At 36.6% G+C, this 25,916-nt stretch overlaps 2 pseudogenes; one reads left to right on the forward strand and one right to left on the reverse strand.

Moving 5' to 3' along the window:
* Positions 1 to 4,942: 4,942 nt before the first annotated feature.
* On the reverse strand, positions 4,943 to 5,066 carry LOC120095758 (small nucleolar RNA SNORA17; annotated as a pseudogene).
* A 359-nt stretch (positions 5,067 to 5,425) lies between these two features.
* Positions 5,426 to 5,525, forward strand: LOC120095767 (small nucleolar RNA SNORA17; annotated as a pseudogene).
* Positions 5,526 to 25,916: the final 20,391 nt, after the last annotated feature.

The following is a 25,916-nucleotide window of genomic DNA, read 5'->3' on the forward strand; positions in this document are numbered from 1 at the left end:
ATCATATGTAAGCTCTAAAGGACTGCTCTAGTACAATGCCTCCCTGATTTCTGCCATAATCCTTGACATGATTATCATGGCATCATCCTCTGACACAGTAAATCCCAATATAAACTCTCTTCTATACGTTGGTTTGGTCATGATGAGTTATCACAGTGAAAGAAAGTAACTAAGATGAAATTGATACCTATGAGTAAGGGTGCATTAAAGAAATTAAATTATACATAAACATATATATATATATATATAATTGAGGGGATTTTAGTTTAGATAAAAGTCATATTGAGAGACATCTCAGAGAATCAATATTAGGGAGAAAAATATTCCTAGTGGACAGGAAGAGGACTATTTCATAGGAAGAGCGACTGTGGGAAGTAGCAAACAACCCACATAGAATAGACAGAAATGGAGTATGAGAAAATGGTGAGAGTACTGTGGAGTGGGAGATACCGTACATGGCAGCAGATCTAAGACTGTTCCTAGTGGACTGGTGAGATAGCATAACAAAACCAAGGCCAGGGTAGTGGTCAGAATCCTATCTTCAGGGAAATCCTCATATGTGACAATACTCTCCCTTGCCCCTCCCCCTAGACACACATATACTTCTTGAGTTATCTCATCAGGCAGGGCTTTTTTCAGAGCATCTTAATGGTGTGGAAAGATACAATTGGTCATAGATTTAGGGGCTTGGTATTATCTCCAGTAATGTATATAAGCTTATGGGCTAGGCAATAAATTCAGATCTGCACCCTGGTGAATTGGATTCAATGTGATTCCATTCCCCCTGACAGTGCATCCTCTGTCCCATTCCCACAGGCTATGGTGTCTACGTGGGCTTTGTTACCTATAGTAAGTATTTGTGAGTAGGGACTGAGTAAGTCTGGATGACAGTGTGGTCTCTGATGTGTAACCAGAGGTATATATCAGTGAGAACCATATGTCCCTTTTGCGAGAAGAAAATAAATGATTAATTTTGGAGGGCAAAACCAATATCACAATTTCTTGACATATATTGACTTTTATCTAATTACCAGAAATACTTCTATACTCCTACTAACCTGAATCAAGACTATAATTTCAAGATACCTAACAGTACCAGGGCATGGTATATTGCTATGTCAGACCTAGGTATGTTGGGTTTTTATTGTTTGTTTGAGGAAAATGGGAAAGTATGTGAGTTTGGATTAGGAAAATAGATGAATGCTGTAGGCAGCATTTAATTTGCTACCTTAGTAGGAGTTTGAAGGTCTGTAATGTTGAGAGCAATGAGGACTGTGAAGGTTCAATCAAGAGGTTTCAGAGAGGAACATTATTAGAAATTGGGATAGAGACAATCCTTGTGATACTTTAGTAAAGACTGTGAAAGTGTTTTTCCCTTTGCCCTAAGAATATGGCTGCGGATGAACTACCAAATATTGGACTGATTTTATTACTGTCAGAAGAGAAATCAAGACAACTTAATATTGACTGTGGCATGTAGTTTAGAGATTACCTTTAGTTTAGAGCTGCCTTATTGGTCATAGACTCAGGCTCTGGACTGTGGAGTAGTAAGCTTTAGCAAATGCTTTCTTCTGTAAGTTTGTCTGGTCACGGTTGTCTCTTAGAGCAGTGGGAGAGTGACTAAGATAACTGAGGACTGCAACTACTTCTAACAGAGTTATCTAGTATAGGTAAAAACAAGTGCTTTGTACAGGAAAACAAGTTCATCCAGAGTCTAAAAGCATTGTTGAAAATTTTTCTTGATAATGGGTAATATCCTTTTTAAAAACTGTACAGAATAAAAGGTTAAACACAAGGAAAACAAATTATGAGGAAACAAGAGGCATATCAAAACTCTTAATACTGATTTTTACATGAAAATGTTAGGCAAACATTTAAAAATAACAATATTCAAGAAAACAGATTTAAAACATTTTAAATGCTGAAAACTATTTAAAATGCTAATAATACGATGGGGCATTGTAGCCCCTGGGGAGGGGAACACCAATGGAGAAAGGGAGGGAGAGTGATTAGGGGGATGTTGGCCCAGAAACTGGGAAAGGTAATAACCATCAAAATGTAAATAAGAAATACCCAGGTTAATTAAAAAAAGAGAGAGAGATATAAAAAAAACAAAAAGAGAGAGATAGTTGTTCTGAAAAGCAAACCATCAAGTACTTAAATGATGCCATGTGACCTTCTCCTCAATTGAACTGGTCAGTAAAAAACTAGAGCCTGAAAAAAAATTGGTTGAAGTGTTAGATATTTCATAGGTAGAAAGAAAAAAATGTAGTAAGTGTAAGTTTGGTCTGTGGCTATAGCGACAATAGAAAATATTTTTTATGAAGGTCGTTCAAAGGTTTATGTATCTTTTGTAAGTGACAATGATAAAGGAAACTGTGAAGTTACATTTTAAACCTGTGAAGACAAAATACTTCAGAATAATCAGATAGGGATGAGAAAGACAAAGCAGTAGATTAAGCACAGACTGCAAACCTCTAGACTTCAAGTACTGCAAGCCATGCAGAAAGAACCAGCATGCTCCCAGGTCCATCATGATAAAACTGACAAACAAACAAATAAGCAATGAACAGACAAACAAACGAAAAAGAGTAACAGAAAGCCCATGGTAGAGTTTTTAAATCACCCAGAAATTAGGGATTATCAGCTTAACCAATGTAAATAGGATTCAACAATGGTAGACTGAGTTGAATAAAGGAAATAACAATGGAAATCAAGTGGAAATCATCCTCAAATATTGTCCATTAAACAAGACAAAAAAGGGAAAGACTATTAACTTGGAAAAATCCAGTTATGTCTTCAGAGAAACAATAGGTATGTCATTGTAAAGAAAACATATAGTAGAAACAGCAAATTAATTTTTCAAAATGTTCAAGATGTAAGTCATCCTAACAATGAGCTGTTTTTTATTTCATTGATGTTTTAATATTCAATTGTTTTGTATTTTTAGTGGTTTAGTGATTTTTCTGAATTTCACATCATATATCCTAATCTCACTCATCTCTACCCTCCACACACATCCATGAAACACACTTGCAAACCTCCTGCCCTCAACTGAGAAAAAATTCTTGTTTTGGGAAAGTGTAATATGTCACAATGTTTCCCATAGTATAGTCTTTTGTCCATACTTCTTTGCTTGCAAATGTTCATTGCAGTGACTTGGTATGCTTTGAAGCCTCTAGCTTCTGCTACTCTATCAACAGTGGAACCTCATTGGGGTTCCTCTCTAATATCTTGTTGTTGCCCCATGTTATGGAGATTTTGTAGTATTGGATGAGTAGGATCAACCTCTTCATGTACTCCAGCAGCTCATTCATGGGATAGATGCTGAGGTGGGCAAATTCAAAGCCTAGAATATGGGCCTGAGTGGCTTGTGAGCTGGTCAGTCTGCCAACTCTCCCACTTTCATGTACAGAGAGCAAGATCCCTGTTAACTCATTCAACCAGGGCCAGCTCTACTATGATGCCCAGGTAAGGTGGTCAGGGACAGGGGTAGTTATCCCACTCTTGTGATCCTGGGTCCAGGTCTCCAACCTGTCATATATGGCAAGGAGTGAGGGAGAAGGAGGGCATCTCTCCCTTACCCATCATGCTGCATGGTAAATATTGCAGGGTCAACTCTCCCATGCTTACATCCTCAGTGCCCCACCATTAGGTTTAACTCTACCATGCTGCCTAGGTAAGGTGTAGGGTCTGCTTTCCTATTACAGCAGGTGAGGGGTAGGGACAGCCTTTCTGTTCTCATGACCCTATCTGGTACAACTCTTCTGCTTGTGGTGAGGACAAAAGAGAAAGAAGGAGGTCTCTCCCTGGTAGTGTCAGCACATTGCAGACTGAGGCAAGAACATCTCTTCCATACTCATGCCCTTGGGGTGATGCCAAGGTGAGGTGCAGCGCCAGATCTCCTGAGTGCTATAACTGGGAAGAGGCAGGTAAAGCCCTCTTTCTATCATGATCCCAGCGAGGTCTCCCACTTGACATAGGTAGTAAGAAGTGATGGGAGAAGAGGGTATCTCTCCCTTGTTCACACCAAGGAAACAAGAGATGGAGAGGGCTCTCTCATACTGTTATCCTAGTGGTTGGTTTACCCTCAACTCCTACAATGTGCAGGGTTTGCTCCCTCAAGTACTACAGCTGTCTAGGGGCAGGGGTACTTCTCCTTATCTCATACAGATAAGGCTAGATCTCATAGCTAGATCTCTCAGGATGATCTCCAAGTTGAGGAGTGGGGCAGTTCTGCACAATCCTTAGACAATAACATGTCTCCAGTAAGCAGCCCACATCAGAACTATTTGCTTGACCTTTGGATGTAACCAATCTCTGCTACTGCAGTGCCATAGGCACAGACATGGCCGCCAGTGGCAGCACAGGCTAGGATCCCAGCATGGTCCCAGATGGGATTACCAGCTATCCACATCAGACTGTTCTTCACTGTGCTGTAGACTCCATTTCAGCCTCTCTTCATGTCCACATCCTTCTGTTTCTTTCTCTTCCATATCTTTACCACTTTCTTGTTCCTTTTAGTGGTGCCTGGGGTCTCTTAAGTATCTCAGGCCACCTCAGAAGTGGTCTCTGAAGTGTTATAACTGGTTCATGCATTATGGCGCTGGGAATGGTATGCTTCTCAAGGACTGCAGGGCACAGGACTGGTGGTCATCTCACATTAACTCTCTGACCAGGCACCATGGCACAGGTCTGGGGGTCATCTATGGTTCTTTCCTTACCTGGCCTGCCTAAGCTACTCCTTGTAAGGGTTGTCTGTCTTGGGCTCACACCTACACAGGACCGTTCATCCTAGATAAAGTTCTTCTAGTCCCTGTCCTAGAAGACCATCCTTGCCTACCTGGCTCAGAACTAGTGGCTCTTGTCTTAGGCTAGCTCCATCTCAGAGTCCACTGGCCCTGGGCTGATGGTTGTCACAAGTTTGTCTTTTTTTTCAGGGAATGTTAAGCAACTAATAATTCAGATGTTCCCAGGTCAGACCACTGTGTATAAACGTAGCCTTTCTGCCATCTACATACACTCATGTGCACAGCAGCCACACCTGCAATGCCATTAGAGGCGGGGAAAAATAAGCAATTTTCTGTGAACTATAAATGTGTGTGTGTGTGTGTGTGTGTGTGTGTGTGTGTGTGTGTGTGTGTGTGTGTGATATAACACTGGGAAATGGCAGGAGCAGATAAGAAATCAGAATAAAGGATGAAGTTATATTCTAAACAAAACATGAATGGAGAAAGTTCATCAAAATCTTACCATGTCAACCAAACATCCGACAATTAGGTGTCATGACTCACACTACGTTGAAAGAGAAACACAGAAAGCCAAATGTCACATTCATTTTGCCTGGTTCTGTCTTAAAGTATCTTTGCAATGCGATCTCTTGGAATCTCTAAACAAACAAATTGCAGATGTAGCAGGCTTAATTAATACCATGGATCACATATGTGTAGGTAGGTGGCAGAAATGTTATGCCTATACTCAGTTTTCTGACCTATGAACATCTGAATTATTAGTAGCCTAACATTCCCTGAAAGGGACAAAAGAGAAGAGGTTAGTATTTTACTTCATTTTCACAATCAGACAGCAGAGTATGGATAAATGGTCACTAGGAAGCATAGTTAGATGGCGTCCATGTTTTACACATTTACTCCTGATAATATTTTAAGAAGTTGAGAATGTATGTAAGTGATGATCAAAATGGACATTAAAATTATTTCTGCAGCTCTTTCTCCAGTGGTGGGGTCCAGTGTGACTTACCCCTATCACAGTAGAAGTTCTGTTGGTGGAGACCTTGTCTAGGTCATGTTTAGGCAGGTGTATTATTGAAGTTAATAGATGTAGCTTCACTGTTATTTATAGACCAGACTACAGGTTCTGATTTTTTTTTTAATTCTCTGGATCTTAGAACCTTTCTGCCCACCCTGCTGAGCCTTACGTGCAGATGTTATGCCGTAGACAGTCTATTGGAGACTGGAAAGCTTGGGAGGGTAATGAGTGGTTTCATCTGAGTGCTAGAACAGATCATCAGGAACTAGTAGTTTAAAATGATATGAAAGGTTTTTTAAGAGTTCTGAAATCTAGAGGTTGAGGTCCAGGATTGGAGCAGTCAAAGCTTCCTGGATCTGCTGCTGAAGAGGGTACTGCTTTCATTTTTTGCAGAATCTGGTGTTGAAGCTTTTATGTGGTCTCATTTGCAGACACATTACTCTGTTCTCTGTGCCCATCTCTCTACTCATCTTCTCTGTTGTAGAGATGAGTCCTAGTATTAGTGTCTTCCTTAACATACACTCTAGTTTTAACAACTACGAACTAAAAGTCACTATTTCCAAATGTGTTTTTTTCAGAAGATCTAGATGAGTATGTTTGGATATGAGAGTATTACTGAACACTGTATAGATCCTGAAGGACGTTCTCAGGTTACTGCTAGCATGGGGTTTTTTAATTTTTTACCTTCATCAAATTTCTTGAGTTGTAACAAAACATCAAATTTCATTTTTCTGTGCAGATTTTGACTATTGTTTGAAAACAGCAAAAATATGTATTGATCAAACAAACATACATGCTAACAAAATAAGCAATTGGATCTTCCACACAGTTCCAGTATTATTGTACAGAAACTTTATTCATAAGTAGAATGTAACAATAATTCTCTCTCTCTCTCTCTCTCTCTCTCTCTCTCTCTCTCTGTGTGTGTGTGTGTGTGTGAGTGTGTTCAAAATCTAGACTGATTTTTGAACATGAATGTTTCTCATTTTTCAGCAGAATCACTGTGTCTGAGTAGAACTTATCAAAAAAGGAAGATTTTAATGAAGTATTTTTGTTTTTCTCCAAAGACAGGGACTCAGTGTTTTCACTGAGTAAAAAAGAACTACATGATCTGAATGTAAACAGTGAACAGGAATAATTATAATGTTTATTTTACATAATTTCTGGTTTTCTTAGAAGTATTCTGTAAATCTGAGTGTACAAGTCTTAATAACAAGAAATAAAACATAATTTTGAGGAAATGGAAGTTGGATGATACTGTTTGAATTTATACTTTTTCTTCAAAAATGTTACTGATACTTATATAACATCTTTATATAATGAAGGCTAGTCCCTAATAATGTTATTGTACATTTAATTAAATAGTATTTTAAATACAAAATATTCTTACAAACCAAACTGAATTCACTTAAAAATTAACACTGTCTAATGATTTTTTAATAATTCATTTCTATTATAAGATCATCATCAAATATTCATTCAAAAGATGTTTTCTGATTTTTTGTAAGGATCAGATGTACTATCATGTAACTCTATTTTGTGATTTCATTGCTATTTGAGAACTATTTTTAATTCCTTGTATTTTTATGCGAGTAAATATCACACAGTTTTGGAGGAGAGTTGCACAGGTAGACTATGGTAGTCCCTTTTGCTTGTCAGATTCCTCATGCCTCTTATTTTGTCCATAGGTATCTTTGTCATTTTGTTTTAGTTGACAAAACATATAATTTTCATGTATCGACCATATAAATGTATTTTGGAATTGGTAGACATAAGTACATGCTCAAGAACATAAAGTTCCATATTTTTTAAAAGAATATATTTTATTTTTATTTCACGTGTATGAGTGCTTTGCTGTCACCGAAATGTACCATGTCCACGCCTGATACCTGTGGTCTTTAGAAGAGTATTCGGCTCCCCAATAACTGAAGTTATAGATAGTTGTGAGGTTTCCTGTAGATATAGGAAGTGCGTTGGGGCCTCTGCAAGAGCGTTAAGTGGTCTTGATAGCGGAACTCTAGCTCAGACATGACAATTCTCTATTTTATTCCCTATGATAGAATAATTTTCATTTCCTAAGACAATTGAAGTGATCTATGGACTTGATCACAAGAGCAAGAGCCTATAGGAAGAACAATTCCATATTACACAGGTTTGTTATTAATCTAGTTTTTGTTGTTTGTTCAGGTTTGGACATGGTGGCATTTTCACAGCCACCTAAAAAGAAAAACCTAAATCCAAATGATGAGTATTTGAATAAGTAACCACTATAATAATTATAGTTGTGATAGAAATTATGATATTCTATGAAGACATATATTGGCTGGACTTATCCCCCAAAAAAAGAATTTTATGAAAGATTTATGTATGTTGAAAATTGAAGAGTAGTGGAGTTAGCCCTAAAAGAAGCATGACAAGAGATTGTGAAGCAAAGCTGAAATTGTGGATGGACTGAGAAGGATGAGGCCAAAAATTATTAGAAGCAGAATTGTTAAATATCTAGGACCTGGGTTGTATAAAATAGTTACATGGGGATAATAGTTACAGAAGAGAACTGAACTGAAACATTAGTTACATTTGTCACAACACTGGACAACTGTGCAAGTAATAGCAAAACATGAGCGCCATGCTCAATTGTAAAGAAGCAGAACCAGTAAGAAACATGAAATGATAACATACGCTGTTGTGGGAGTTCAAGGGTCAAGCCTTCCATACTCATAGTAGGTTCTCAGAAAGTCAGGCCAGCCTCCCAGAAATAACAAAAGTAGAATTTTCAAGCACAATGTCCTTCCTTGTTATAAATGTTATTCCCATCCATAAAATCCTTTCATGCTGTAGCAAAATTAATATTTGTTTGAATAACTGAAGAATGTAACTTGTGTATATGTCTTAATTCTGTCTTCTAGATGTTATCTGTTCATACTGCATTCTCTGATTTAGAAAAATCACACAAAACGATAATGTAGTTTTTAACTTAAATGTTTCTTTTCTAAAAGTAAACTTCCAAACAATTTGTCTTAAAGCTAATTAATACATTTTTCTCACTCTTGTTCTGATAAGTTTATTATGTAATTACTATTACAGTGTACTAGTTTAACCTAAATTTGGACTGCTTCATTAATGTACTTATAATAAAGTAATCCATGGCATATTCTAATATATTTCAGATGATTTGAAATTAATCAGTATTTCCAGATTGAATTTTAGGCGTCTTTATTCAAAGCATTAAATAATTAGAACATTTTAAAATAATTATAGAAGATTAGCATATAAAAATTGAAAATGTGCTCAAATAAATCAAAAGCAACAATAATTAAATATCAAACTACAAGATGATCAGTTTAAAATGATCATGTAAATTAAGATCTCTTAAAATGCATTTTAATTAAAATTACATTTTATAAAATTTTAATGGCATGGGGAAATTCTAGTTTAAAGTGATAGTGCTAAAGAAATTAAAATGACTGTAAATGGTTTCAATTATGGCAGAGCAAGAAGCCCAGGCTCCAAGCTGAGGGCTGTTACCTTCAACTCTCACACATTCCACAGGAGACTGATACCTTTGTTTCTCACATTCTATAGAAGACTGACACTGTCACCTCTCACCTTCTGCATGAGATTGCCACGTTTGCAATGGTTACCTTCTGTAGTAACTGGCGAATAACAACTTCTTCAGCCAGTTTTTCTGAAATTAATCACATTGATCTCAAACCAAAAACCTTCAGCCCAAGACCTGAGGCATGAGACCCTTCACTATTCCCTTTAGCCCATTAGAGCTACATCTTGTTCTGTGCAATCACATTTCTAAAGAGTATTCCTGTCCTTTTAGCCTTGAATCAGCACTTTTATGGCATTAGGTATTCAATGTACCAGATACATGTCATGTAGAACATTGATTATCTAAACATGTGAAAACCTTTACTTTTTATCAGCCTTTTGTTGTAAGAAAGTTGAGAAGGCATGTATGATAATTGGATGGACAGCTACATATATCCACCTGAATTTTAGGGTCATATAATATATATATATATATATGTATATATATGTATATATATGTAAACATTACTCACTTAAACCTTTTTAATACAAAGAAAATATTTTTGAAAAGTGTTTTTGTTTCAATAACTTAGGAGAAATGATTGATTAGCTTATATGCCAATCAATATTGTTTCTTTATGTCACGGTTATATGAGATACAATCTTAAATTCACGTTTTTTTTTACAGTTAATGTCTTATAGCTATGTATATAAAGTAAAACTATAGATTTCAGTAACATTAACAAAGTTTTAAATTATCAGAAGACTACATGTTATTTCTGTTTATAGTATTAGAGAAGACAGATTATTTACATACTAATGAAGCATCATTTGCAATATTTGAAAAATCTTTTTCTCTGGCTTTTAAAATGTTTATTAAGGAAAAAATTCCAAAAATTGTGCATTATATTCAAAGTTGCTTTATGTTTATATTTATTGCAGTTGGGCAAATAATCTGAACCCTTCAGGCCAGTTACTTTTACCCTCAAATCCCCATGTTACTCTCCTCCACTCCTGTTCTCTCTAGAAATCGCTATATTACCCATAATAGGGTCCCTTTCCTTTTGTACCATGTGAAATATGGTCCTTACAGGACAACCTCTGAAGGGGCCACAAGTCTTTATTGTCTCATTTACTAGAATTGCCAATAAACATTACATGTTTGCATGGGCTCCAGTCCCTTTCTGACGTAGAAACTGGATTTCTGTAGTTCTAGAACTGAACCAATATCCCAAATTGCCCTGCCTTAGGAAGGGTACTTCCCTTCATCTTTTCTAAGTTGTTAGCCAATTGTCCTTGATGCTGTATTGAGTGCATCACAGATGCTCTTGTCTATCGTCCATGCTTCAAACTACTTAAATATTTTTAGTTTTCTTCCTTGAGTTCCTTTAAAAAAATGAGAATGATTGCTATTATATTTTCCAGATTTGAGTAAATATAAACTAATAATTTTCGACACTGAAATTGGTCATATGCTTTACAATAACATCATTGGCTAACAAAAATCTCAATGTAAGAATCACCTGATTTTAAAAAAATGACCTGTCTATAATAAAAGCATTCTTGCTGTATTTGCATGTTTGTGGATAAGAAATGACTTTGATCTACACTATAATAATAATGTTTATGTTAAGTTTTGAAATAGAAATTTAATAAGTGAAGTGTCTCTTCAACTATTTCAGAATTCATAGGGTGTATTTCAGCTGAAGTTAATTTAAGTTATACTAGAAAATAAATAGAGAAAGGTTAAATATGTAAAAAAGCTCACAAGACTTCTAAAATTGCCTTGTTGCTTTAATAATTTCCCAATGTTAAAACACTTCTAAAGATTCTCTTTGAGATTCATTTGAAAAGTCAGCTAAGGATGAAAATTAGGAACAATTATATCCTCTTTACAAAAAGAACCATCCCTAGACTTTTTTATTTTATTTGTTTATTGGACTTTTTTTTTAAATTTCAAATGTTATTCCCTTTCCTGGCTTCCAGTCCATAAGCCCCCTATCCCTTCCTCCTCCCCCTTCTGATTTAAGGGTGGTCCCTCTCCCCAAACACTCCCTTTTCCCCTTCTTGCCCTGATATTCCCCTACACTGGGTGGTCCAGCATTGGCAAGACCGAGGGCTTCTCCTCCCATTGGTGCCCAACAAGGCCATCCTCTGCTACATATCAGTTGGAGTCATGGGTCAGTCCATGTATAGTTCTTGGGTAGTGATTTAGTCCCTGGGAGCTCTGGTTGGTTGGTATTGTTCTTATAGGGTTGCAAACCCCTTCAGCTCCTTCAATCCTTTCTCTAACTCTTCCAATGGGGACCCCATTCTCAGTTCAATGGTTTGCTGCAAGCATTCACCTCTGTATTTGTCACACTGTGGATGAGATTTTTATTTTAATAAATCATGTGGAAGAGTTTGGAAGAATTTTGCTATTTATATCAAGATTATTTTGCTTAAAATTACTTTAAATCATTTTATAAAGCTAAACACTTCATTAGCAATCTTTTCTCTATTACCTTATAATACAGTGGTTTCTAATAACATTTCTTTGACTTTTAAATATTTTGAGACACCTGAACTATTTTCAAAGATACATAACTAGATATTTGATCTTAAGACCACAGGGAATGTTCTGCATACATGCTAAAGCCTGGAATTTGACTTTGTCCTCTGGGTGTATTTTTAATCTTAAGATATGTCACAGTGCTGATCTCTCTCTCTCTCTCTCTCTCTCTCTCTCTCTCTCTCTCTCTCTCTCTCTCATCTCTTTGTCTCTTTGTCTCTCTGTCTCTCTCTGTCTCTCTGTCCCTCATCTCTCATTCTCTTTGTCTCTCTGTCTCTCTCTCTTTCTCACACACACACACAGACACACACACACACACTCATTCTGTATATGCAAGAGAATTATAAATAATGATACTGTAGTGAAGGGAATGTATAATTAATTGTGCAGAGTGTTAGTCAAATATTTCAAATTTATTCAGAATGATATGTGAAAGTTCAGGCTAGTAATTTTCATCAGTGGAGTGCTGCTTGCTTAAATGCAAAAGACTGCTGTGTTCCCAAATACCACCATTAAGAAGAAACAGAGATAATAACACAAAGTAGTAATAAAATTGTGGAATTATCAGTGGTTGTTGGTAAGTACTTTGTTGTTATTGTCTATAACTTCATGAAACTTGGCTTATGGCTTTTCCTTGTATTGTATGCTTATATGTCTTTGGTATCATGGAAATATAATTGAGCAGTGTAATTGAGCAAATAAATTCTCATTTTTGAGAAGAATTCAAAATAGGAAATCTTCATATTTAAAATATTATTTAATTTTATGTGTATATCTATCTCCTCGGTGTGTGTCTTGAAGCATGTGCATGCAGTGCTCATGGAAGCCAGAAGAAGTGGTTAAATCTCCTGGGACATGGGATGCAGATGCATGTGAGCTGCCATGTGAGTGACAGAAAATGGAACCCTGATCCTCTGGAATAACAGCCAGGGCTCTCTTACTTGCTGAGCCATTTCTTCAGTCCTCTTCTTTTTTCTTTTGTTAGGGGTATTGTATGTTTCTATAATTTTGCCTAGTTTTTGGACTGTACATAATTCATTTTTGGTAGTAAAGATATATGTGTGAGACACACACACAAACACACACACACACACACAGAGAGAGAGAGAGAGAGAGAGAGAGAGAGAGAGAGAGAGAGAGAGAGAGAGAGAGAGAGGAACAGAGAGACAAAAACAGAAAGACACAGAGAGGGAGAGAGGGAGGACTTACTTTTTTTGAAAGAGAAAAATATTTTATAGATTTTTCTAGTTTTTTTGAATGTATGTCTTCCCATGACGATAAAGTTTTAAGTGGAATCTGCTTTGATAAACATATTTTACCTATCAAAATATTATCCTGGGTCTTATTTTTCTCTTTATTGTCAGTGTGACTAGATTTATTCAAGTTTTTCAATCATATTTATTATTTTGGAAATTTCATAGTTTCTTAGCATTCTTGTTTTTGTCTGCATTTCAGTAATTTCACCTTGTGTTTTTATTATGTTTTATCTCATAAATTATGGCTTCATTTATTTTTCTTTCCGAGTACCTTAAAAGAAAGCATTATATTATTTAAGATATCTTTTTTTCTTGGATATTTTATTTATTTACATTTCCAATGTTAGCCCCTTTCCCTGTATCCCCTCTGTAAATGCTAATCCAATCTCCCTCCCCCTGCTTCTATGAGGGTTCTTCCCCAACCAACCACCCACCCACACCTGCCTCATCTCACTAGCATTCCCCTACACTGGGGCATTGACACGCCACAGAACAGAGGACCTCCCCTTCCAATGATGCCAGATAATGCCATCCTCTTCTACTTATGAAGCTGGAGCCATGGGTCCCTTCATGTGTATTCTTTGGTTAGTGGTATAGTACTGGGAGCTCTGGGGCATCTGGTTTGTTGCTATTGTTCTTCCAATGCGTTTTCAAACCCCTTCAGATCCTATTTCTTCAGTCCTTACCACAATGCCTCCATTGGGGTCCCTGAGCTCAGTACAATTGTTAACTGAGAGCATTGGTCAGCTTTATCATGCTCCTGTCAGCATGTACTTCTTGGCATCAGTAATTGTGTCTGAGTTTGGTGTCTATATGTGGGATGGATCCCCAGGTGGGTCAGTCTTTGGATCGCCTTTCCTTGGTCTCTGCTCCACTCTTTGTCACTATACTCCTTTAGACAGGAACAATTCGTATTTTTAAATATTTTATTTAAAAATTTTTATATGTATGATTGTTTAGATTGTCAAGTACGTAAGGCTCCCACATTACACTTGTTCACAGTGTCCCTGAAAATGAGAGGAAGTTATAAGAATCCTGGAAATGAGTTACAGGTGATTGTAATCTCACATATGGGTCATTGTAATTGAACATGACCCTCTTTAAGAGCAGCGAGTAATCTTAACTGTTAAGAAAATCTTTTCAAACTCAAGATCTTTGAATTCTTTTTTAAATGTCATCACTTATAGTGACTACAGCATTCTTAGAAATTCCTTGATGTTATCAAAAAGTTCTCCTAATTTCTGTTTGAAATTTCATTTGCTTATAAGATGATTTCAAGTTTCTACCTAGTTTCTTCAATGACCACTGACATTTCAAAGCAGTACTGCTCACTCTCAATGGATGTTGCCTTAGTCAGGGTTTTGGTACTATGAAGAGATAACATGATCAAGGCAGCTCTTATAAATGACAACAATTAATTGGGGACTGGCATACAGGTTCAAAGGTTCAGTTCATTATCATCAAGGCAGGAGCATTGCAATTTCCAAGCAGGCATGTTACAAGAGAAGCTGAAATTTCTACAACTTGTTCTAAAGGCAAACAGTTGTTTGAAAAAGGACTGAAGGAGTTGAAGGGGTTTGCAATCCCAAAGAAAGAACAACAATATCAACCAACCAGATCCCCCAGAGTTCCCAGGGACTAAAGCACCAAGAAAAGAGTACACATGGATGGACCCATGGCTCCAGCCACATATGTAGCAGAGGATTTCATTTTTTGGCATCATTAGGAGAAGAAGCCCTTGGTCCTGTGACGGCTTTATTCCCCGGTATAGGAGAATGCCAGGGTGTTGAGGAGGGAGTCTATGGTTGGGATGGGGAGTATCCTCATAGAAGCAGGGGTAGGGTAGATTGAAGAGGGGGGAACAGGGAAAGGGGATGACATTTGAAATGTAAATACACACACTAGCCAATAAAAAATTAAAGGCAAAGAGGAGAAGACTCACTTTTAAGCAGCTAAAAGGAGGTGTGAAAGCGCACCTCTTTAGTAGAACACTTCCTCCAATAAGACCCCACCACTTCCAACAACACCATGTCTCCTAATAGTACCATCACTCCCTAGGCCAAGCATATTTAAACACCAGTGATGTGCACAGTTTTTGAGTATTTTGGGAAGTTTATTGTATCTTGATCTGATAGAATAATAAAATTATTTGAATTTTGTGTGCTAATAAATGCTATATGCTTTGTGATTTATTTTGAAGAAGATTGGTGAGTGTCTGAAAAGACCATTAGTTTCTGAGTTGGTATATATGGAATAGTCTGCAGTCTTCTTTTACATCCATTTGTTTTGTGTCCTAGCATAACGATTTAGTTTATTTGGTAATGCTTTGATATATCATTGAGACTCTGATATTGAAGTTAATCATGGTTATTTTATCTGGACCAATCAGTGATATTATCTCTAGCAGTTTTCATTTTATTGTTTAGGCCAATGTTTGGAGTGCGTATATTGAATATTCTGGCATTTTTTTTAATTCTTCCACTTCCTAATATGTAATATGCTGTAAGCTTCTTTATCCTTTCACTTTTTTCTTGAAGTTTGATTTGTCAAGATGATTCCATCCAAACCATTCTGCCTTTTCACTGTGTTTGCTTCAAATATCATTCTCCGTGTTTTCACTTTCATATTTGTGACTATTTGCTGGTGAGTGGTGTAGGCAGTGAATAGCTGAGTGTCTTTATTCTTCCACTCAATCTGGGCCTTCTTGTGGGATTTTAAGGCAGTTTGGGTTATTATGAATTACTAATTGTTCTGTTGGTTCATATTTACTTTTCTTTTTTTAAGGAACATTTTATTTTACTTTATTTTATTTTATTTTATTTTCGGAACTGAGAACCGAACCCAGGGCCTTGCGCTTGCTAGGCAAGTGCTCTACCACTGAACTAAATCCCCGACCCCTCATATTTTCATTGTTTATGTTTGCTTCTCAGATTTATTTTATACTGAGATGATTTTAATAGGTATTTTAAAAATGGGATTTCTTTGAATATGAAAGGATATGGAGAATATTCACATGAGACACATGTACCATTTGTGAATGTGACACAGCATGTTTTCATTAAATATGTACTTCTAGTTTATTAGAATTACACTATTTCCTAGAGACCTCATGAATGTAAAACTATAAAAATTATTGCTGAATTTTGATTTTGACTGTCACCTAGTAGGGAGTGTTTCATCTATATTTATACAAAGAGGTTTTTAATCTTGTATGTACATACAGCTCTAACTCTGCAGAATGAGACTCTATCATTTAACAGAGTTAACAGTTGTATAATTATGATCGTCCTGTGTTTATCTCTAAGTAAAGGAAAAACTCTGAGAATAATAAAGACTCTATACAAGATTTTGAAGAATTGTTGGCCTCATAGAACTAAGAATCTATTGACATCAGGAATAATAGAAAATATACCCAAGGTAGATATATGTAAATAGCATAGAACAGAGGGAGAAATGAATACACAAACAATATACAAAGAAAAATGGAAGTTTTAAGTAGGTCGTTCAGTGTCTATTTTTGAATTGATCTCTTAGTGATGTTAACATTGAATGTAGAAGTACACAAGAGGTCAGGTCTGGAACTTAAGCAAACAACTGAAGTTTTCTCAATAAATATATTTAGCAAACTTTCTTGACTAAAGGGAGATGAATTGATTTTATATACAGCCAATATGCTGAAGTTGTTTATCAGCAAGAGAAGTTCTCTGGCAGAATTTTTGGGGTCACTTATGTATACTATCAAATCATCTGCAAATAGTGATACCTTTATTTCGTCTTTAACAATTTGTATCCACTTGATCTCTCTTTGTTATCTTATGGTTCTAGCTAGCACTTCCAGTACTATATTGAATAAATATGGGGAGAGTGGGCATCCTTGACTTGTCCCCAATTACAGTGTGATTGCTTCAAGTATCTCTCCTTTTTATTTGATATTGGATGTTGGAATGCAGTAAATTCCTTTTATTATGTTTGGGTATGGAACTTGGATTCCTGAACTCTCCAATATATTGAACATTAAGGGATGTTGTATTTTGTCAAATGCTTTTACTGCATCTAAGGGGATGATTGATCATATGATTTTTTTATATGGAGTTTGTTTATATGGTGGATTACATTAATAGATTTTCATTTATCGTCTGTGGGATGAGTCTACTTGATCGTGGTGAGTGATCAAGTGAATGGTTTTGATGAGTTCTTGGATTCAGTTTTCCAGAATTTTATTGAATATTATTACATCAATATTCATAAGCGAGAGGGGTCTGAAGATCTCTTTTTTGGTTGGGTCCTTGTATGGTTAAGGTACCAGAGTAATTGTGGCTTCCCAGAATAAAGTAAGTAGTGTTCCTTCTCTTTTTATTTTAAGGGATAGTTGGAGGAATTCAAATAAATCAGTAGCTGTCCTTTATACAAATGATAAACAGGCTGAAAAAGAAATTAGTGCAATGACTCCCTTCACAATAGCCACAAATAATATAAAATATACTGGGATAACTCTAACCAAACAAGTGAAAATAATGTCATGTCTTTCAAGAAAGAAATCAAAGAACAGTTTAGAAAATGGAGAGATCACCCATGCGCATGGTTTGTCACAATTAACAGTAAAAATGTCCATCGTACCAAAGGCAATCTACAGGTTAAATGAAATCCCCATCAAAAATCCCTACACAATTCTTCAAATACATGAAAAGAGCAATTCTCAGATTCATCTGGAAAGACTAAAAGCCCAGAATAACAAAAACAATTCTGGTTTTTTGTTTTGTTTTTAATTGGATATTTTGTTTTATTTATATTTCAAATGTTATCCTGTTTCCAGGTTTCCTGTCCACAGAACCTCCATCCTACTCCCCCTTCCCTCTTTTGTATGAGGGTGTTCCCCCACCCAAACCCTCACCCCCTCCCAACTCATTGTCCTGACATTCCTGTACACTAGGGATCCAATCTTGACAGGCCCGAGGACTTCTCCTCCCATCAGTACCCCACAAGCCCACCCTCTGCTACATATGCAGCAGGAGCCATGGGTCTGTCAATGTGTAATCTTTGGGTGGTGGTTTAATTCCTGGGAACTCTGGTTGGTTGGTATTGTTCTTTTGTCATTTCAAGCCCCTTCAAATCCTTCAGTCCTTTCTCTAACTCCTCCAGTGGGGACCCTGTTTTCTGTTCAATATTAGCTATATTACCTTCCTGACAACAAGCACTTCTTAGCATCAGCAATTTTGTCTGGGTTTGGTGGCTGTATTTACATGAGCTAGATACTAAGGTGGGGCAGGTTCTTAATGCCCATTCCTTCTGTCTCTGCTCAAAACTTTGTCTCTTTATCTCCTGCTATGAATATTTTTGATCCCCTTTTAAGAAGGACTGAAGCATCCACATTTTGGTCATCCTTCTTCTTGAGCTTCATATGGTTTATAGATTATATCTTGTATAATTTGAGCTTTTGGGATAATATCCATTTATCAGTGAATGTACACCATGTGTGGTTCTTTGTGTGTGTGTGTGTGTGTGTGTGTGTGTGTGTGTGTGTGTGTGTGGTGTGTGGTGTGTGGTGTGTGTGTGTGTGTGTGAGAGAGAGAGAGAGAGAGAGAGAGAGAGAGAAAGAGAGAGAGAGAGAGAGAGAGAGAGAGAGAGAGAGAGAGAGAGAGAGAGAGATTTGGTTACCTCACTCAGGATGATATTTTCTAGGTGCATCCATTTGTCTATGAATTTCATGAAGTCATTGTTTTTAATAGCTTAGTAGTAATTTATTGTGTAGAAGTACCACATTTTCTGTATCCATTCCTCTGTTGAAGGGCATCTGGGTTCTTTCACGCTTCTGTCTATTATAAATAAGGCTGCTATTAACATAGTGGAACATGTGTCTTTGTTGTATGTAGGAACACCATATTGTTACATGCCCAGGAGTGGTATAGCTGGGTCCTCAGGTAGTACAATATCCAATTTTCTGAGGAAACAACACACTGATTTTCAGAGTGGTTGTACATCTTACAATCCCACCAACAATGCAGGAGTGTTCCTCTTTCTCCACATCTTTGCCAGCATCTGTTGTCAGCTGAGTTTTTTATCTTAGCCATTCTGATTGGTGTGAGGTGGAATCTCAAGGTTGTTTTGATTTGCATTTCCCTGATGACTAAGGATGTTGAACATTTCTTTAGGTACTTCAAGCCATTCCATATTCCTCAGCTGAGAATTCTTTATTTCGCTCTGTAGACGATTTTTAAATAGGGCTATTTGATTCTCTGTAGTCTAAGTTCTTGAGTTCTTTGCATATATTGGATATTAGCCCTCTATCAGATGTAAGATTGGTAAAGATCATTTCCCAATCTGTTGTTTCCTGATTTGTGCTAATGGCAGTGCCCTTTGCCTTACAGAAGCCTTGTACTTTTAGTAGGTCCCATTTGTCGATTCTTGATCTTAGAACATAAACCATTGATATTCTGTTCAGTAAATTTTCTACTGTGCCCATGTCATTGAGACTCTTCCTTACTTTTTCTTCTATTAGTGTGAGTGTATCTGGTTTTATGTTGAGGGCCTTGATCTACATGGACTTGAGCTTTGTACAGGGTGATAAGATTGGATCAATTTGTATTCTATATGCTGACCTCCAGGTAAACCATCACCTGGTTTGTCAAAAATGCTATCTTTTTCAACGGTATAGTTTTAAGTCCTTTATCAAAGATCAAGTGACAATAGATGTGTGTGGTTTCATTTCTGGGTCTTCAATTCTATTCCATTGATCTACCTGCTTGACTCTGTACAAATACTAGCTTTTCTCACAATACAGATTGAGGTCAGGCATGGTGATTCCTCCAGAAATTCTTTTATTGTTGAGGATAGTTTTTGCTGTCCTGGGTTATTTGTTATTCGAAATAAATTTGCAAATTGCCCTTTTTAACTCTATTATAATTAGAGTTGGAGTTTTGATGGGAATTGTATTGAATCTATAGATTGCTTTTGGCAAAATGGCCATTTTCATTATATTAATTCTGTCATGAATGAATACTGGAGATCTTTCTGTCTTCTGAGATCTTCTTCAATTTCTTTAATCAGAGATTTGAAGTTCTTGTCTTACAGATCTTTCACTTGTTTGATTAGAGTCACACCAAGGTATATTACATTATTTGTGACTATTGTGAACTGTGTCATTTCTCTTATTTCTTTCTTAGCCTGTTTATCCTTTGAGTAGAGGAAGGCTCCTGATTTGTTTGAGTCAATTTTATACTCAGCCACTTTGCTGAAGTTGCTAATCAGGCTAGGAGTTCTGTGGTGGAACTTTTGGAGTCACTTAAGTATACTATCATATCATCTGCAATTAATGATATTTTGACTTCTTCCTTTCCAATTTGTTTCCTTTTAAGTTCCTTTTGTTTTCTGATTGCTCTAGCTAGGATTTCGAGTACTATAATTAATAATTAGGGAGACAGTGGGCAGCTTTGTCTAGCCCTGGATTTTAATGGGATTGTTTCAAGTTCCTCCCTATTTAGTTTGATATTGACTGCTGGTTTGCTGTACAGTGCTATTCTTATGTTTAGATATGGGCCTCAAATTCCTGATCTTTCCAAAACGTTTATCATGAAAGGTTGTTGAATTTTGTCAAATGCTTTCTCAGCATCTGATGAGACGATCACTTGCAAAAACAATTCTTAACAATTAGAGAACGGTTGGGGGAATTACTTCCCCTGACATCAAGCTCTACTACAGAACAATAATGATAGAAACTGCAGGGTCTTGGTACAGAGACAGACAAGTTGATCAATGGATTAGAATTGAAGACACATAAATAAAACTACACACTTACACACACTTGATCTTTGACAAAGATGCCAAAAGTATATGGTGAAAAAACTAAAACATAATCAATAAGTGATGCTGATGTAAATGGCTGCCTGTATGTTGAAAAATGAAAATAGACCCATGTTTGTGCCCTTTCAGAAAGCTCAAGTACACTTGGATCCAGGATGTCAACATAAAACCAGATACACTGAGTCTAACAGAAAAGACAGTGGAAAAAAAACCACTGAAATCATTGGCACAGTGGAAAATTTCCTAAACATCACTCACATGGCTCATGCTTTAAGATCAAGAATTGATAAATAGAACCTCATGAAACCTGAAAGCTTCTGTAAGACAAAGTACATTGTCAATAGGACAAATCAGCAACCTGCAGATTGGAAAAAAAAAACTTCACTAACCCCACATCTGATAGAGAGCTCTATCCAAAATATACAGTGAACTCAAGAAGCTAACCACCAAAAACAAACAAACAAACAACTCAATCAGAAAATGGTGTATAGTACTAAACTGAGAATTCACAATGGCTGAGAAGCACCTAAAGAAATGTTCAGTGTCCTTAGTGATAAGAGAAATGCAAATCAAATGACCTTAAGATTCAATCTTACAATAATGAGAATGGCTCAGATCAAAACGTCAGGTGACAACACATGTTGTCAAGGATGTGGATAATGAGAAACACTCCTCCATTGTTGCTGGGATCGCAAACTGGTACAACCACTCTGGAAATCACTTTGGAGGTTCCTCAGAAAATTGGAAATAGATTTACCTAAAGACCCAGCAATAATAGATCCAAATGATGCCCCACCATGCCACAGGAACACATGTTCCACTATGTTCATATTGGCCATATTTGTGATAGCCAGAAGCTAGAAACAACCCACATGTCCCAGGACAAAAGAATGGATACAGAAGATGTGGTTCATTTTCCCTATTTCACTATTATGACTTAGGACATCCTGAGTTTTGCAGGCAAACAGATGGAACTAGAAAATATCATACTGAGTGAGGTAACTCAGACTCAAAAAGACATACATAGTATGTTCTCACTAATAAGTGGATATTAGCCAAAAAAGTACAGAATACCCAAGATTCAGTCCACAGAATTGAAAAAGTTTAATAAGCTGAAGGGCTCGAGTGAGGATACCTCAGTTCCAATTGGGAGGGAGAAGAAAGCAACCACAAGTGGGGAGGAAGAGAGGGACCTTGGAAGGAAATTGATTGGGGACATGAAAGAGGCGAATAAGATCTAGCATTGGGTGTGGGAAAAGGACAGAAGCCCTGAAGGCCAGCTGAGAGATCAAAAATGGGCAGCCTTGGAAGGTAAGAGGTAGTACCAGAGTGTACCAGAGACTTGGGAGGTGGGAGACTCTCAGAACTCTTGGGATGGGACCTTGGATAAAATGACCTACTCTGGGGGGAGGGAACTTGTAGATCCCACCTCCAGCAGAGGGACAATGCATCTCGTGATGGATGTGGTTGTTATCCTGCAGTCAAAACTCTGACCATAAATCGTCCTGTCTGAAAGAACTGCAGGAATGGAAATATAGAGGAACCTGAGGAAAAGAATATCCACTGACAGGCCAAAACTGGGATCCAGCACAATTGGAGGCCCCAGGACATGACACTATTCCTGAGGCTATGGAGCACACACAAAAATGGACCTATCATGACTGCCCTCCAAAAATCCCAACAAGAAGCTGAAAGAATCAGACACAGATATGTGCACCCAACCAATAGAGAGAAACTGCTGACCCTTGTGGCTGAATTAGTGAAAAGCTGCAACAAGCTGAGGAGAAAGGCCATCCTTTAGAAGGACCAGCAATCTTAATTGACCTGGACTCCGGAGACCTCTCAGACTTTTGACAGCTGACCAGTCGACATACACTAGCTGATGTGAGGCACCTGTGATGTGAGGACTCTCGGTTCAGTCAGAGGAAATGCAACTAACCCTCAAGAGACGGGAGACCCCAGGGTGTTCAGAAGTCTGATCTGGTTATGGGTGGTATGGGATGTAGAAAGGTTGGAGCGTGGACCAGGAGGGGAATAAAATCTGGAGTGAAAAAAAAAGATTAAATTAAAGTAAAAAAAGAAAGCTGAAAAAAAAGAGAAATGAAATAGTTAAATGAATGTTGAAATTTTGGTTATTTTATGTATTAGGCCATCTAAACTCAACAATTTTCTGGTGTACCTTTTACCATGAGGAATGTGCCCAGACATGAAATCTGCTTAAGGTAAGTCAAATGATACTCTGTTCTTAAAACTCTTCTTTGGTGTACATTTGTTGTACCAAAGGGTTACTCTTTTGTATAATTTACACAGTGACTGTTTAGGGATACTTTGTATCTTGCTTTGTAAAATGATTACCTCTGTTTTTAATGTGAATTCTACTGGTTGAAAGCAATTCTATCAGTTGTTCCATTTAGTACCAATTACATATAAAATCACAGACAACAGCTGGTGGCACAGTGCTAAATTCCCAGCCACATAAGAAGATGAGATTGGAGGATATACAGTTTCATTTTGGCCTAGCTTGCAAAATGAGTTTAAAGTCTACCAGGAAAACTTATGTTGTCAATCAAAGAAAATCACAACCAATAAAAATGTAGATATGTAGAGTACAATTCCAATAGTCCATCTACAAATCACTCCCAGCGTAAGGCTTAAGAGTCATTGCCAAAAAAGAAATACAAAGGCTGTTATAGTTAGACGAGGAGTTTGCTGAGAGATTTTGTTTCTTAGGGATATCAAAAGTTAGACACATTACGTGGCACCAACATAACTTCCTAAACATGAAATGAACAATGACAAGAACAATAAGTATGGTTATGTGCATTCAAAATAGCCCACTAATATTCAAACTTACACTTAGAGCTAGAGGCTAACCAAAATACTGAGAGTGGGGGAAACACTCATCCCCAAAGTAAAACAAACCAACAAATTACAGGGTTTAAACAGACTTTATAGATTCAAAGACATTCTCAGAGTTCAGTGTAAATGCATAAAAACAGATATTCTTTGGAATAATTATGCCATTTTTCTTGTTATTTAGAAGTACAAAACAATTTTCCATACTTAGAATTTTGTACTAGATTTGCATCTGTTTGGGTTGACATTTATGAGACTATAATGTTCTTATAAAATTATCATTTCTGTGAAGCTACTGCATGTAGTAGATTGGTGTTCTGAATTTGTACTGAAAGTGCTCTTTGACAATAAAATAGAGGCTTACTGATATAGGTCTCCAGGAGAGTGGCTCTCTTGCACTCAAATGCTCTTGTAATTTTATTTTTCCATGTGGTTGTTAGTTGTGCATAGCCACTTACATAGAAGAACTTTGAATGGTCTTACAGGCAGACTTCATGCAACCATGCCCATGTGTTGTTGGAAAGCCAGCTGAACCCTAACTGGATCCATTATATGGGTGCTTACAGAAATTCAATATTCTCTTTTATAGTTGATAAACACTAATATGCTTACTTCCAATACCTAAAGGATAAATAAGTCATGTAAAAAATCACATTGTTAAAGACAAAAAAATAGAGTTAATGGAAGAGAATGTTCTTCCCTTTAATGCCAAAGTCTGTGTATTTTTTTGAAATTTTTAAACCCTCCCCACTAAGAAGCAATTGCCTAAAATTTTCAAAAAGTAAAAAGAAATATACAGAAACAGAAGACTGAAAGAAATTGTATGTCAGTCTCTTTTCCTCTTAACAATTAAATCCATCCACAAATAATTTTGAAATATGTACACATACATATAAAAAATCCACCAAAACTTACCTGTGAACTATGGGAACAAATGAGAATCTAAGGACTAAGATGGTCCCATGGTGGAAGCTCATCTGGGTTAATATGTATTTTCTTTATAAGAATATTCATGTAGGACCTTACTATAGGGAATATGCTCTAGACATTTGACCACCGTACCTCATCAAATAGCTACCAGAGCTCGGCAGAGTTAATGAGACTTCCTCTGTACTCTGAACGTTGAACAAGGTTTTGTTCTTATTTTTGCACCTGTCTTCCAAGTTTTCCCTTACATACCCCTCTCTCCTCCTCTCCTTGCTCTTCTTATTCTCTGAAAATGGCAAGGCCCACCTGGGAACCAACCCACCCTGGCACATCAAGTCACTGCAGGACTAGGCTGACCCACTCCCACTGAGGCCAAACTAGACAGCCGAGCTACAAGAACAAGATTCACAGGCAGGTTACAGAATCAGATACAGCCCCTGCTCCAGTTGTTGGGAAAACTGCATGAATACCAAAGTGCACATCTGTTATTTATATGAAAACTTCCTGTGGTAGAAGTATTATGAAATATGACAATTGACCCAAGTATCTGAAAACATGTTTTTCTTGTTGATAGAATCCAAGATATTAAGGGATGACTAGAAGGTCCTAAGAATGTGCTTGCCTTATGACTAGATAACAAATGGATGCTATAAAGGTATATATTTATCAATATGTGTGAGAAAATCTAGAGGGTCACATTTCCTCCTGGTTACTTCAAATAAGTCAGAGACATTAAAATATCAGAGATATTAAGGTTTAAGGCATTTTCAAATTAACTCATCTTTTATCTAACTCTACAGAAGAACATATTTTGTGATTTCCCAGAAGACTTAAAATTATAACTCTAATTTTCCAACCCTGAAGTTCCTACTCAATATCAATAAATCTGGAAAGTTTGCCTCAAAATGGCAAATTTTTATTTTACCTAATATCCCAATGTATTCTAATGTATATATTATAATTATTTTATACTATATATATTTATTACATTTATTTAGAATTTACTTTATTATAATATTTGCATTACATTTAATTAATAATACTTTGTCTTTAGTAATTACTGAGTAACATTGAAAGAAAAGACTTAATTAGTACAGAACATTAGTTACTAAAATTATGGAATCAACAGTAGGAAAATGTGCTTGATGAATACAAAATCCTAAATAAATGCAACTTATTTTAGCTTTATGTAAATATCAAATAAAATGCTTCATAACTTTATAACT

Source organism: Rattus norvegicus, chromosome 11 (genome assembly GCF_021556685.1).
Source record: "Rattus norvegicus strain SHRSP/BbbUtx chromosome 11, alternate assembly SHRSP_T2T, whole genome shotgun sequence".
NCBI classification, from domain to species: domain Eukaryota; kingdom Metazoa; phylum Chordata; class Mammalia; order Rodentia; family Muridae; genus Rattus; species Rattus norvegicus.